At 41.8% G+C, this 15,507-nt stretch overlaps 1 protein-coding gene and 1 pseudogene across 1 annotated transcript in view; both read left to right on the top strand.

The window, feature by feature from the left end:
- Positions 1 to 15,507, top strand: part of LOC116846821 — a 151,992-nt gene that overhangs the window by 119,870 nt on the left and 16,615 nt on the right. The window lies entirely within an intron of this gene.
- Positions 2,105 to 3,722, top strand: LOC116846835 (annotated as a pseudogene).

Consider the following 15,507-nt stretch of genomic DNA (forward strand, 5'->3'; position numbering starts at 1 on the left):
AAAAAAAAAAAGTTTTTTTTTTTTTTTAAAATATATATATATATATATATATATATATATATATATATATATATATATATATGTGTGTAATTGAAATAAATTTAATTTTTCCACTTATATGTTTGTTTTTTATTAAAATCATAAAATTCCTATTTTGTATCCTATAATATTAAAACGAAGCGTCGTAGAGAAAAACATTATTAACAAAATATGTTTGTTTTTATGTCCTCTATTTCCCCTCAAATTTTGTCCGTCTAATTTTTGTACATCCTGTATATACAGGATGAATCATTTTAATCGAACCAGGCAAATATCTCGAAAAATATGGAAGATACGGAAAAATGTTTCAAGCAAAAGTTGTATGGTTTGGAGGGAGACATAAGATGGTGCAATTGGCTTGACCCTGAATAGTCGTTTGAAAGTCACGTGAAGGTCACCTTCAATTTCTTAAATAGAAATCTCCATTTTTCATTGCATATTCTTGTAGCTTACCTCGAGAGCTTTCCAAAACACTATAATAAAGTATTTTTTTATTAAGTATTTTTCGAGTTATAAGGTTTGAAAGTTACAGTACCGCCGGCGTTAGCATTATCCAAGGTGTACCACGCAGAGGTTGCCCGGTCGGATTTATACCTCTGTGCGTGTTATAGGTTTTACCTGTTATTTTCATTTCTACGTAAAAATGAATTTTGTCAAATGGTTGGGGCGCACACACACATGCCTTCTCCCTGTATGCACATTCTCTCCACTCGACTCTCGCGCGATACTCGTCCTCAAACGTTTCATTAATAAGCAAGCAAAACGCTACATCAATTACCTCGCCACTGTAGACGTGTCACTAGGTGCACAAAAATTAAAAAAAGAGTATTAAAATTAACACTTTGTTTTTTTAATAATAAACATGACTGATTATTCACCTAGTGAAATTGTCGACATGATAATTAAATATGGAAGAGCCAATAAAAACTACAATGTGCCCGTCAGTATGCTCTACGGTACCCAGATCGTCGATGTCCCAATCATACTACAATAATGAAAGTTATTAATAGAGCTTGTGAAGGTACATTATGTCGCAAACGTAGAAAGAAATCTTTAACTGATGCTAATGATTTGAATACAGCTATTTTAGGGATAGTGGTAATAAATCCCCAGATTGGTCAACGTACAATCAGTCGAGAACTCAATGTTTCTCAGTGAACTATCCGGCGAATTTTAAGAGCGAATAATTTTCACGTTTATCACATTCAACGAGTTCAGGTACTTACTGAAAATCAAAAACAAAAACGCGTTGAATTTTGTCATTGAGGATTGGAAAAATTAGAAGAAGATCCAACTTTTTTTGATAAGGTTGTAACCGCGATGCGTCGCGTTTCGGATTCGTCGGTTCGGGTTCGTGGTAGGCGGAATAATTTAGAAGCAGTGGTTGGTTAACAAACTTAATAATATATTTAACTAATCAGCTGATGCTGTGTACAAGTAAATTAAATAAGGTGTGGCTACGCCGTTGGTTTTGGTCGTTTGTGTACTATCTGTCAGACGCTTTATTTATGCGATGGCTTGCGCGGTGCGATGTGCGGTGCGCGAGACGCGGACGGTGGTATTGTCGCGTATTCGCGAGTTCGTCTGTTGACATTTCTCGGCTTCTCGCCTCTTTAATTCGCGTTTACAATTTCTTTCGGTGCTGTAGCTGCTCTTTGATGCAGCACAGTGTAAGCGGTCAATCGGTATTAGTGCAGTGGAGCTGCCCGCGTGGTATTGCCCGGGTGGCGGTACCCTTGAGCTCCTCTCGCGGAGATTCGGTGCGATTCCGTGTATGCGGTGTGGCAGTCTGCCCTTGTACACGGAACCTTAGCTATCGGAGTTTCCTTTGTAATCAAACGAGACCGACGTTCTAACACGATTGCGGATGCGGTAAGACGGTGCCGCGGGCGCGCCTATGCGTCGCGGTGATGGAGTAAGTCCGATCTCCCTTCCGGAGATCGTTAGATAGTATCGCGGAGGTCGACTCGCGTCTTTGCGAGGCGACTACGGTGTGATCCCAACGCGGATCCTTAATTTGCGGTGTCGAAGCTACGTTGCAACGGAGCATGCCTTCGATTCTATGATGACGAATTTGCCCACGGCGACTCGATACGCTGTGATCTCACTCGCGCTAAGGCGAAGGCGAGATCCGGTTCGCGGTGCGGAAGGTGCGTGGAGCGCCCTTCCCGAGTGTCAATTCCAGGCCCTTTGGCGGCCGTGGAATCTTGCGGATGACGGTAGTTTGCAGTGTCGGCGTCACGAATCCGTGAGCTGACGGCGGAGTGCTGTCGCGAATCCGCGAGCAGTAACCCGCCAGGAACGGTGTGAAGAACAATGTCGATGTCATGAATCCGTGCGTCGACGGCGGAATGATTTCAGTCGCGAATCCGCGAACAGAAATTCGCCAGGAACGCTATAGGGAAACAGTGTCGATGTCACGAATCCGTGATTCGATGGCGGAGTGATTTCTATCGCGAATCCGCGAACAGAAATCCGCCAGGAACGGTATAGAGAAACAGTGTCGATGTCACGAATCCGTGAGTCGACGGTGGAGTGATTTCAGTCGCGAATCCGCGAACAGAAATCTGCCAGGAACGGTACTTGCGGATCTCTTTCGAGAGCGGAGGATCGGAGTCTGATTCTTTCGAAAGAGCGGTAGATCGGATCTCAACTGATTACAATTCGCGGCGTTTTATATATTGCGAATCACGCTTGATTCGCTGTTTTCTACAGTTGTTCGGCGGTCGCGTTGTTTATACTTTAAGAAGACGCGCTGTCCTCTTGAGTTTTTCCGTCGCGTTGTTCTGCTCTTTTCCGTGACGATATTTCGGATTATTACAAGGTTTTATTTACCGACGAATCAACATTTTAGAATACTGGAGAATTGAATCGTCATAATTGCCACTTTTATTCAGATATTAATCCATTTTAGATTCATCATGTAGATCGTCAGCATCAGTGGGAAGTAAATGTTTGGTGTGGCATTTGGGATGGTCAGCTTATTGGATCCTATTTCTTTGATAATAATATTATTAAAATAATATACTTACAGTTCTTGCAAAATAATGTATTCGAATTGTTAGAGGATATCAATTTAGGAACTAGGGATCGCATGTGGTTTCAACACGATGGTGCTGCTCTGTATAGAGTTGCCATTGTGCGAGACTATTTACATAAAAGATATCCTGAACACTAGATAGGATACAACGGTTATATCACGTGCCTCCAAATTCTCCTGATTTGACACCTTGTGATTTCTTTTTATGGAGGTACGTGAAAGGGATTGTTTTTACTACGACCGACAACTCCGGTCGATATGAGAAATCGCATCACCAGAACTTTGGCAACTATTCCCGAAGAATTTCTTCAAAGGATTATTATTACATTACGTTATAGATTCCGAATGTGTATTAAAGTGAATAATGATACATTCGAAGAAATGTTATAAGACATAAATCGTGGCGTGTACGAGCACGTGCAAGCGCGCACACGCAGCAGCAGAGAGGGTTTGGAATCATTAAATACTACGGGAGTGACGAACCGTGGAGTCTTTATTTTTGCTGTGTAACACACATACACATATATACAAAAGAGGTATACAAAAGAGGTGTAAATCCGACCGGGCAACCTCTGCATGGTATACCTTGGATAATGCTAATGCCGGCGTTACTGTAATTTTCAAGCCTTATAACTCGAAAAATACTTAATGAAAAAATATTTTATTATAGTGTTTTAGAAAACTTTTGAGGTAAGCTACAAGAATATACTAGGTCTATAAATATGAAACCGGAATTTGCCCATAGATGGCTCTAGCTATCAATGTAGTTACCGTCAAACCGCGTCATTGGCGCCATTTCCTTGTTGACATCTCTGACATAGATTTTCAACTCACAACAATACAAGTTTCATACAACAGCATAGTTTGTAATAGCGTTGAACATGTCGAATTTTGTGCCTGGAAACTACGATTTGCGGACAGCATTGATTTTACTATTTGAAGAAAACTGCTGCAGAATCGCATCGAATGCTTGTCGAAGCTTACGGTGAGCATGCTTTTGGTAAATCATAGTGCTTTGAGTAGTTTAAAAAATTCAAAAATGGCGATTTTGACGTGAGAAACGAAGAACGTGGAAGACCACCGAAAAAGTTTGAAGACAGCGAATTGCAAGCATTGTTGGATGAGGATGACACTCAAACGCAACAACAACTCGCGGATCAATTAAATGTGACACGAGAAGCCGTCTCCATACGTTTGAAAGCCATGGGAAAGATCCAGAAGATGGGAAAATGGGTTCCACATGAACTGAATGAAAGACAGCAGGAAAACCGAAAAACCACTTGCGAAATGCTGCTCGCCAGGTACAAAAGAAAGTCATTTCTCCATCGAATTGTGACTGGCGATGAAAAGTGGATATATTTTGAGAATCCTAAGCGTAAAAGATCATGGGTAACTCCAGGCGAACCATCGACATCGACTGCAAGGCCAAATCGCTATGGACGGAAGACAATGCTCTGTGTTTGGTGGGATCAGAAGGGTGTGATCTATTATGAGCTGCTAAAACCTGGCCAAACCGTTAATACTGAACGCTACCGACAACAAATGATCGATTTGAATCAAGCTTTGCGTGAAAAACGACCAGAATATAAAAAAAGGCAACACAAAGTGATTTTGCTTCATGATAATGCACCATCACACACAGCAAAACTGGTCAAGGAAACGATTGAGGCGTTTAGTTGGGAAATACTTTCGCATGCGGCTTACTCACCAGACTTGGCTCCGTCCGATTACTATTTATTTGCATCGATGGGACACGCACTTGCTAAGCAGCGCTTCACTTCTTACGAAAATGTACGAAAATGGCTCGATGACTGGTTTGCCTCAAAAGAGCAACAGTTTTTTTGGCGTGGCATCCACAAATTGTCAGACAGGTGGGAAAAATGTATAGCTAGCGATGGGCAATACTTCGAATAAAATATTTTTTATCATTTTCATATAATAAACGTGTATTTTCTATACAAAAATTCTGGTTTCATATTTACATACCTGGTACAATGAAAAATGGAGGTTTTCATTTAAGAAATTGAAGGTGACTTTCACGTGACTTTTAAACGACTATCCAGGGTTAAGCCAATTGCACGATCTTTTGTCCTCCTCCGAATCATACAACTTTTGTTTGAAATATTTTTCTGTATCTTCCATATTTTTCGATATTTGCCTGGTTCGATCAAAATGACTCACCCTGTATATATATACCCTACCCGGACCACTCAATATTTCGTAAACGCGACATTTTAGAGAAAAATGTTTTAGACAAAAGTTATAAAGTTTTAAATGATATATCAGATAGTGGTATTAATATGATTTTGGACAACGTTGTCAAGATCATGTAAAGGTTACCTCTAAAAGAAGCTATAAGCTACCAACGACCCTATTCAGAAAGTAAATAGAGAGTCGCGAGAAAAAAGAAAAAAAAATACTTTGAGACGCACACAAGAAGTTTAATAAGAAATATAACAAGGAGACTGGAGAACCGGATAAAAAACGATGCGATAGCGGAACCGAAAACGGACGTTGGAGTTACGATCTTCAACCGCCTGCTGTCAACGACACCGGAGCCTACAGTACATAAGCGTACTAAGTTGACCTGCCTTAAGCATCGTACAGCGAAGCAATAAACGAGAAGCAGAAGCGACCAAGCTGATTCAATCTTGACATCGGACGGCGACCATCAACGGATCGCGTTGACCGAGAACAGCGGATGCAACAGTACAACATGCACTTCGCAACGATATTGTAAGTTAAGAACTCCTTGAATTATACACATATTCACGCGTATGTCGGAAGGAAGCAATATTCCGTGCGTACTTATAAAAAATCGCACATGGTTACACAGCGAACCTGCGATCAGAACCTGCTTAAGACGACTCGCCGGATTAGATAATTCTCCTGATAGATGACGTGAGACGAACAATTAGACAGAGCATATAACATACTTTAAATTATAACGACGATAGCTCTCCCGAACTCGATCCCCCTGCGCATATCACAGTAAAGCGCGAATTCGAGTTCGGTAATTTAAATAAAAGTCTATTGCCCTTAGCACAGCCTAGTCCATCTAACATAAATTTGCGAAGAAGAATACGCGAACGATTACCTTCTAGTAGTACTCTAAGCGACGTTTCCACCAGAGATGATCTTTCTCTCACTTCTTACGATAGTTAGGTTTTCGAAAATACTGAAGACGAAGACGAGAACAATATGAATAACTCACCACATAGAGAGACGCGTGTGATAGAAAGCAGTGAAATCGATAGGGAAATCGATAGGCTACGAGCCGAATATGAAATAGAGAATCCGCAACCAGGACTAAGTCAGTCAGTAAACCGGACCTTCGATAACGCGAATCATGTTGAATCGGGCGATCCCGCGGAACAAAATTGCGAAGAGATTTTGGTAGACATAATAAATTAGATGCGGCATCAAATGTTTAACCAAGCAAGCGAATGCTCTTACTGCAGATGTTATACTACGAGAACCGAGAATATGAACATAACATACGGACGTTCAATAAATGACGTATGAAATAGACATTCCCGCGCAAGTCATTACATACAATTGTCAGAAACCAGAAAATTCCGGAATTCGACAAAACTTTTCAAGAACGACTACAAGAATTTTTGAACGCAAGCGTGATAAATAATATATATCCTGCGGAGGAACCAATGTTATTAGAAGCAATATTATGTACCAAACTAAAGGGAAAGGCTGATAGACTTCGACACTAGAGACATACAAAACTTTAATCAATTAAAAAGTGAACTAGAAACCTGCTACTCAATACAGAAAAGCATAAGCTGCTTACAGTTAGAATTCAATGCATTAAAACAAAAATTTGGAGAAAGTGCTCAAGCTTACGGATTATGTGTTGATAAATTAGCGATGCAACTATATCAATCTCTAATAAATGATCGAAAACACACAAATGAACAAAAGCGCACCATTTTAAAAACAATACAGATGCAAGCATTGCAGAATTATCAAATAGGATTATGCGACGAGATCAGAACGATAGTAGGCTCGCGAACCTATAATCCTCTACATTTGGCAATAGCAGCAGCTTGTTCAGAAGAAAAGGTACATGGGTCGAGCGGAAAACTCTTCATAAAACTCAAATCACATTACATACAGGGTGTCCTAAAACCACCGGAATTGCTCTTAATGGTAGATTCCTTACAATATTTTAAGAAGAAAATTCTAATACAAAAATGTCGAGGGTATAATAGCTTTTAAACGGGAAGCGATTACATTTAACGAATGGCAGGGCTGAGATTTCGCGCGCTCAGGTACGGAAAAATGACAAATGCAAAAAGTGCTCTTATTAATTATGGGGCGCTCTTTTTATGATATTATTGTCATATAAATTTGCAATATGTTTTCGCTTCTCTATGTATTGCATATTAATACATTTTTTCACAAATAAAAGATGTAAAAACTAAAGGCATATCAAAAATAATTCAAGTAAAAATTTGCATATTTCAACTTGAGCTGTCAAAGTCATCGATTAACATTACCATGAAGGTGGGGACTTCCGTTTCCGGCGGGTATGCCTATCGGTCAGAGTGAAGTGTGCGGCTGTGAGTTGGAGAGTTTGGAGAGTGAAGGAGAGAGAGTGTGGGTGTGAGAGGGTGTGTGAGTGTGGTGTGAGAGGGGGTGAGTGGGGTGGAATAAGAAGGGTGTGGAGGGAAAGTGAGGGAGTGGTGAAAAATAGGGAAAAGGGGAACGGGTGAAAGAGGTTAGGTTAGAGTGAGGTGATGACTGGAGAGAGTTGAAGGAGAGGATAGTGACATCTAGTGAAGTTTAACAGAAGTGGTAGAGAGAGACGAGTAGGTAAAACAGGGAGGTGGTAGTGGGTTTAGGTGAGTTAGAGGATGGAGGAAGAGGTAGAGGTAGTTAAGGGTAATAAAGGAGCGGTGAGTAGGGTGGGAAGGGAAAGAGGGAATAGTGTGGGAGCGCTAGATTATTTTTTGAGGAGGAAAAGGAGCTTCGAAGAATTGAGCGGAGGTAGGAATGAGGAAGGAGAGGAGGAAGGGTATATAAAGAGCAGGAAGGAACAGAGAGCTAAGATGGGAAATAGGAAGGAGGAGGAGGAAGGGAAGATAGAAGGGATATTGAGGGAGATGATGAAGGAAAATAGGTGTATGTGGGGTAGAGTGGAGGAGAGTTTGGGAGAGATAAGGAAAGAGATGGAGGAAGTTAAAAGGAAGGTGGAGGAAGGAAGGACGGAAAGGGAGAGGATGGGGGAGAGGATAACAAATTTGGAAAAAAAGTGGGTGGAGAGAGGGGAGGTAAAGGGGAAAAGAGAATGGGAAAGACTAGAAGAAAGGATAGGGAGAATAGAATTAAAGGTGGAGGGAAAAAAGGAAGAGGCAGGAGAGAAAGAGGTAGGAGGTTGGGGAGAGAAATTAGAGGAGTTGGAAAAGAAAATGGAAAGGTTAGAAAAGGAAAGACGAAGAGATAATATCATAGTGAAAGGAATTGTGTTGGAAAAGGGGAAAGAAATGGAGCAAGTAGGGAAAATGTTAAAGGGGATTGTAGAGGATGTGAGGGTGAGAGAGGTGAGGAGACTGAAAACGGGGAAGGAGGAATGGGGAGATATGGTAGTAGTAAAACTGGGTAGTGAAGAGGAGAGAAAGAGAGTGTTAAATGGGAAAGGGAAGCTGAGGGGAGAGAAGTTGTGGATAGAGGAGGATTTAACGTGGAAGGAGAGGAGATTGAGATGGAGATTGAGGAGTATAGCAAGGGAGGAGGAGGGGAAGGGAAATAGAGTGAAAATAGATGGGGAGAGGATAATAATTAATGGAAAAGCGTGGTATTGGGAAGAGGGAGAGAGGAGGTTGGTGGATTGGAGGGGGAGGGGAAGGAGACAAGGGGAGCCAGAGAAGGTTCAGGGGGGGAAGGGAAGGCAGGGGGGTGGAAGGAGGTAAAGTAGGAGAGAGGAGAGAAGGGAAGAGTGAGGGGATGACAGGAGAAGAAGATGAGGAAGAAGAAGGAAGGGCTAAGGAGAAGACGATGAAGAGAGTGGAGGTGGAATTAAGAGGGGAAGGTAAGGGAGAGGAAGTATTTAAGATAGTATTTTGGAATGTTGCAGGACTGGGAAATAAGGGTAGGGATTTTTGGAAGAAGACGGAGGGATGGGATATAATGGTATTTTGTGAGACATGGCTGGATAAGAAAGGGTGGGAAAGGATGAGGGTAAGGCTTCCGAGGGGATATAGATGGGAGATTCAGATGGCAAAGAAAAAGAATAAGAAAGGCAGGGCAATGGGAGGGATGTTGATGGGGATCAGAAAAGGGATTAGGGTTATAAGGGTGGATATGGAGAAGGGGGAAGGGATTTTGGTAGTGGAGGTAGAGGTAGGAGGGGAAAGATGGAGGGTAGTGGGGGTCTATGTGAAGGGGGATATTGAAGAGAAGATGAGGGTTTTAAGAAGTTGGATGGAGGGGAGGGAGGAGGGGGTGAATACGATTATTGGAGGGGATTTTAATGCGAGGACAGGGGAGGAGGGTGGAGGGATAAGGGAGGAAGAATGGGAGGATAGGGGAGGGGGGAGGAGGTCTAAAGATAAAAAGGTGAATAAGGAGGGGAAGATAGTATTGGGGACGATTGAGGAGGTGGGATGGGAAATTTTTAATGGAGAATTGGATGGAGATATGGAAGGTGAGTGGACGTACACGGGAGGGAGAGGAGAGACGGTAATAGATTTAGTGTTGGGGAACGGGGAGGTGAGGAGGAGGATAGAGAGATTGGAGGTGGGGGACAATGTAGACTCGGATCATCACCCAATAGTAGTATGGATAAGAAGTAAAGGATGGGAAGGAGGAAGGAGGAAAGGAGGGGGGGAGGTAAGAGATGGAGATGGTCGGGGGAGGGGAAGGAGATTTTTAGGGAGAGGATGGGGGATATAAGGGTAGGCAATGAGGAGGTAGGGAAGATGTGGGAGGAGATGAGAGGAAGGGTGCAAAATATATTGAGAGAGGGGGGGAGAGAGGATAGGGAGATAAGGAAAGGGTGGTGGGATGAGGAGTGTGTAGAAGGGAAAAGAAAGGTAAGAGGAGAATTAAGGAAGTGGAGGAAGGGGGAAGGGGATGGAAGAAGTTATAGGGAAGAGAAAGGGAGTTATAAAAGATTATTGGAGAGGAAGAAGAGGGAGGAGAACGAAAGATGGGAAGAAGAGATGAAGTTGATAAAAACGGAAGGACAAGTATGGGAAGTGGTGAGAAAGGAGAGGAGAAGTAGGAGGGGAGGAAATGGGGAGTTGGGAATAGAGGAATGGGAGGAATATTGTAAGGGACTGTTGGGAGGAGTAGGTTATAGGGTGGTAAGAGGAACGGGGGGAGTTAGGAAGGAGGATAGGGAGGAGGACTTGAGGAGGGAAGAAATAAGGGAAGCGTTAAAGGGGATAAAGGATGGGAAAGCGGCGGGAGGGGATGGGATTCCGGGGGAGGTATGGAGGTATGGAGGGGAGGGGATGGAGGAGTGGATATGGAGGATATGTAGTAAGGTGTGGAAGGGAGAAGGTTGGATTGAGGAATGGAGGGAGGGTATAATTGTGCCGGTGCTGAAGAAGGGGGTAGGGGATAAGGTGGAGGATTACAGGGGGGTGACATTGACACCGACCCTGTATAAGATATACGCGACGGTTTTGGCGGAAAGGTTAAGGGACGATGTAGAAAAGAAGGGGCTGGTGCCGCAGAACCAGGCGGGATTTAGAAGGGGTATGGGAACGATGGACAATATATTTACACTCAATTATATGATAAATAAAAGGATAGATAGGAAAGGGGGGGTTTTGGTTGCGTTATTTGTAGATTTAAGGGCGGCATTTGATACGATAGATAGAGGGAAATTGATAGGGGCATTGAGGGAGAGAGGGGTAAGGGAAGGGTTGGTGGAGAGATGTGAGGAGGTGGTAAGGGAGACGAGGAATAGAGTGAGGGTAGGTGGGGTGGAAGGAGAGTGCTTTTGGACAGCGAGGGGAGTGAGGCAAGGGTGTCCGTTAAGTCCGCAGTTATTCAACTTATATTTGGCTGATCTGGAGGAGGAGTTGGGTAGGGGGGGGTGGGGGGGTTAAGGTAGGGGGAAGAAAGATATTTTCGCTGGCATATGCTGATGACGTAGCGATTCTGGCGGAGGAAGAGGGGGAGATGAAATGTTTGATAGAGAGGTTAGCGAGGTACTTGGATGGGAAGGGATTGGAGATGAATGTGGAGAAGTCAAAAATTATGAGGTTTAGGAAGGGGGGAGGGAGGGAGAAGAGTGTGAGTTGGAGGTGGAAGGGGAAGAAAATTGAGGAGGTGAAAAGTTATAAATATTTGGGATATACGCTGCAGAAGAACGGGGGACAGGAGGAGCATGTGAAGGAAAGGATAAGAAGAGGGGCGTCAGCAATGGGACAGGTTTGGGGGATAGGAAAGAGGAGATTTAAGGGGGATTGGGGGAGGAGTTTATGGTTATTCGATAAGCTAGTGTGGTCAGTGATGGGGTATGGGGTGGAGGTATGGGGATGGAAAGAGAGGGAGGGAATGGAGAGGTTGCAAGATAGGTATTTGAGGTGGGTTTTAGGGGTGGAATGGGAGACGCCAGGATATTTGTTGAGGGAGGAGTTACAAAGGGAGAGAATGAGAGAAAGGGCGAGTATAAGGGCTTGGGGTTTTGAGAAAAGGTTGGAGGAAGGAAGGGGAAGTAGGATAGCAAGATTGTGTTGGGAGGAAATGAAAGAGAGATGGAAAAGAGGGAAGGTTATTGGAAAATGGGAGAATGAAAGAAAGTATTTTTTTGAGGAGAGAGGATTAAGTTTGTGGGAAGTGGAGGAGGAGAGGGAGAAGGGTATGGGGGGATTTGAGAATGTGATAAAGAGGGAGAGGGAAATGCATAGGATGGAGAGGTGGTATAGGATAAAGGAGGCAAAATATAATAAATGGTATGGGAGGATAAAAGGGGAGGGGATACCAGGGTACTTGAAGAAGGGGTGGGGGGAGAATAGGTGGCAAAGGTTAGCGAAATTTAGGTTAGGAAATGGGATGAGGGGGAACTGGTATTGGAAAGAGGAAGAAGAAAGGAAATGCAGATTGTGTGGGATTAGGGAGGAATCATGGGAACATGTATGGGAGGAGTGTCTGGATTGGGGGGAAGTAGGAAGCTGGCAAGAGATGGTGGAGTTGGTGTTGGGGGAGGAGGGGGAAGGGGGCGAATGGTTAAGAAGATTGGAAGGAATGAGAGAGGTGGAGAGGGGGAGGGGGAGGGGAGGATTGAGTTTGTGTGAGTGATGAGAGAGAGAGGGGGGGATGGGGAGAGCGAATGAGCGTGAGGGACGGCGGAAACGGAGGTCGCATGGGGGAAGAGAGGGGGAGGGGAGGGATGGGAAATATTGAGGAGGAGGTGTGTGTGTGTAGGGGAGTAGATGGGGTGAGGGGGATGGGGGGGTTTTTAGGTTAAGTTGGGCGATTGGGATGTATAATATGTAGCGAATAAGCGTTAGATAAGTTAGTTTTTAAGTTAGCATAAGTTAGTATAAGTTAGTATGATTTAAATGTAAGCGAGCGTTAGAGTAGGCATGGAATTGTAACCCTGAGGGGAGTCAATAAATTCTACATACATACATACATACATACATTACCATGAAGGTGTCTATGCTACGCTGTGCGAGACAAATAAATTGTAATAGAATTAATAGCTGTTTATTTTGTATTTTAGAACATTTTGGAATGTTCGTAACGAAATACAAATTGCAATGGTTTTAGTAAAAATCAATTTAAACAATAATTATAATTCAAACATATTTAATAAACCTTAATTTAACACATTTTAAAAAATTAATACTTTTGTGGGGAAGTTCCTAAAAGGGATACTATAGTATTAACGGAAATCACACAGAATAGACTAATACGATATTTTATTCCAAGACAAAGGTCGTGTTCGCTCGACCGTTCTGGAGAGACTGACTATCGTCTCCTTGCCCGAATATACATGCGCAGAGACAAAAAACGATCGGGCGCCGCGCGCAGTTTTCTTACGCGCGGCGTATCTTTTTAGGAGTGCATCTAACGTGCCGTTATCGGCGTCGAGATCGAAGAGACGGAGTTAAGGTTTAGTTGGCACGGCACCGCAACTCCTACAGATCGTCCATTCTGACGAATCGATCGTCCCGATTGATATAAATAAAACGAGAACGTTGAGTTAAGAACTAAATGACATAGAATGCACGAACAAAATAATAAGCTATAAAATGAAACATCATGCAATTAAAATAAACTATACGCACGCACTTAATTGCGTATCCATAGTTTCATGCGATCTGCGGACACTACACCATTATATGGCAGTTGCGTAACTTGAAATCCTGGGATATCACGTACAACGTAACGGTCGGAATTTAATACTTCATGCACGACGTATGGTCTCTTGTATTTCGGGATGAGCTTTTTATTTACTCCGGGGGTAGTGTCGACATTCGCAATCATAACATAATCTCCTACATTGTAAATGGTCGCTTCCTTATGCATACGATTGTATGTTCTTTTATTCGCGGCTTGGGTATCAATTATTTTATCCGAAGCAACTTTTCTTAACTCTATTAAATTGCGATTCTGAATTCTGTGGGGAAGTTCCGAAAAGGGATACTATGATATTAACGGAAATCACAGAATAGACTAATACGATATTTTATTCCAAGATAAAGGTCGTGTTCGCTCGACCGCTTTGGAGAGACTGACTATCGTCTCTGCCCGAATATACACGCGCAGAGACAAAAAACGATCGGGCGCCGCGCGCAGTTTTCCTACGCGCGACGTATCTTTTTAGGAGCGCATCTAACGTGCCGTTATCGGCGTCGAAATCGAAAAGACGGAGTTAAGGTTTTGTTGGCACGGCACCGCAACTCCTACACTTTTAACATATTTAATGAATTTTAATAACAACAAAACAGTTTAACAGATTAAATAACAAATTAAAATATTTTTTATAATAAATATTCAAATTAAAATATTTTTTATTATAAATATTCAAATTAAAATATTTTTTATAATAAATATTCAAATTAAAATATTTTTTATAATAAATGTTCAAAATGTCCCCCATCGCATTCAATACACAATTGTGCGCGTCGCAGTAGACTGCTTGTTGCGTTTCTAATCATGTTTGGTGTCGTTATGGCGATTGCTTCAACAATTTTGTCTCGTAATTCCTCGCGAGTATTAATTGGTTCCTTGTACACATATTCTTTAATATGACCCCATAAAAAATAATCCAGAGGCGTCAGATCGGGTAAGCGTGCTGGCCAACTTATAGGACCACCGCGTCCTAGCCATCTACCCGGAAATTTTTCACTCAAAGATTGGCGTACATATCTCGCATTATGTGGTGGTGCACCATCTTATTGAAAAATAAACCGTTGCCGAACATTTAGTGGAATATTTTCCAACAATTCTGGCAAATTATTATTTATAAAATTTTGATAAATATTGCCATCAAGTCTTATGGGCATTTCAAACGATCCAATCTGTAATTTAATATGTTATAGATATTACATAGATATACATTGTTCTAAAACAAACCTTACATAATATTACATCATTTTTTTGTCACTATAATACAAATAATAAACAGAAAACTTACGATTAAATTATTTTGTATACCAGCCCACAAATTTATACTAAAACGGTGTTGATAGTTTTGAATTCGATATTCGTATGGATTTTTATTGCTCCAAATGTGAGAATTGTGCGTATTAAAAGAACCCTCGCGCGTAAAGCAGGATTCGTTCGTAAATAAAATTGTTTCGATAAAATCTGATTCTTGTGCCAATAACCATGTGCAAAAATTAATTCTGCATGCATAATCTTGCGGTAATAAGTTTTGTACTTTGGTGAAATGATAAGCATGCATCCTGTTTTCTTTTAAAATGAGTTGTACTGAGCTCTTCGAGATATTTAATCTTCGGCTGATTTTGCGTACACTTGTAGATGAATCTTCTTCGCACATTTCTAAAACTGCTTCTTCATTTTCATTTGTACGAGCGTATCGTTTACGTCCGGCGCCAATATTTTTGCGTTGGAGTATTACAGATCCTGTTTCTCGATCCGATTTATCAACCGCAAAATTACATTTTGAGTCGGAGCTCTACGCTCTGGAAACCGTAGTGAGTACTCTTGTGCGGCAAGAGTCGCATTTTGACCACATTCACCATAAATTATAAGCATATCATAATACTCAACAGGAGTATAATCCATTTTAAACTTTTAGAAAAATATTATAATTTATTGGTTAAAGAGGAGAATATCAATTATTTATTGTTAACAAGAGAAAGCAAGGAAAAACAGATGAAATAAGTGAACGAGAGGTATCGTACAAATTGCTCATATGTATAAATATTTTTAATTTTTTTAATTTTTAATTTCAGTTAAGAGGATCCTATATTTCTTTCTTA

The sequence above is a fragment of the Odontomachus brunneus genome, unplaced genomic scaffold, assembly GCF_010583005.1.
Source record: "Odontomachus brunneus isolate Ranch 3 - 2012 unplaced genomic scaffold, Obru_v1 Obru_scaffold_070, whole genome shotgun sequence".
NCBI lineage: Eukaryota > Metazoa > Arthropoda > Insecta > Hymenoptera > Formicidae > Odontomachus > Odontomachus brunneus.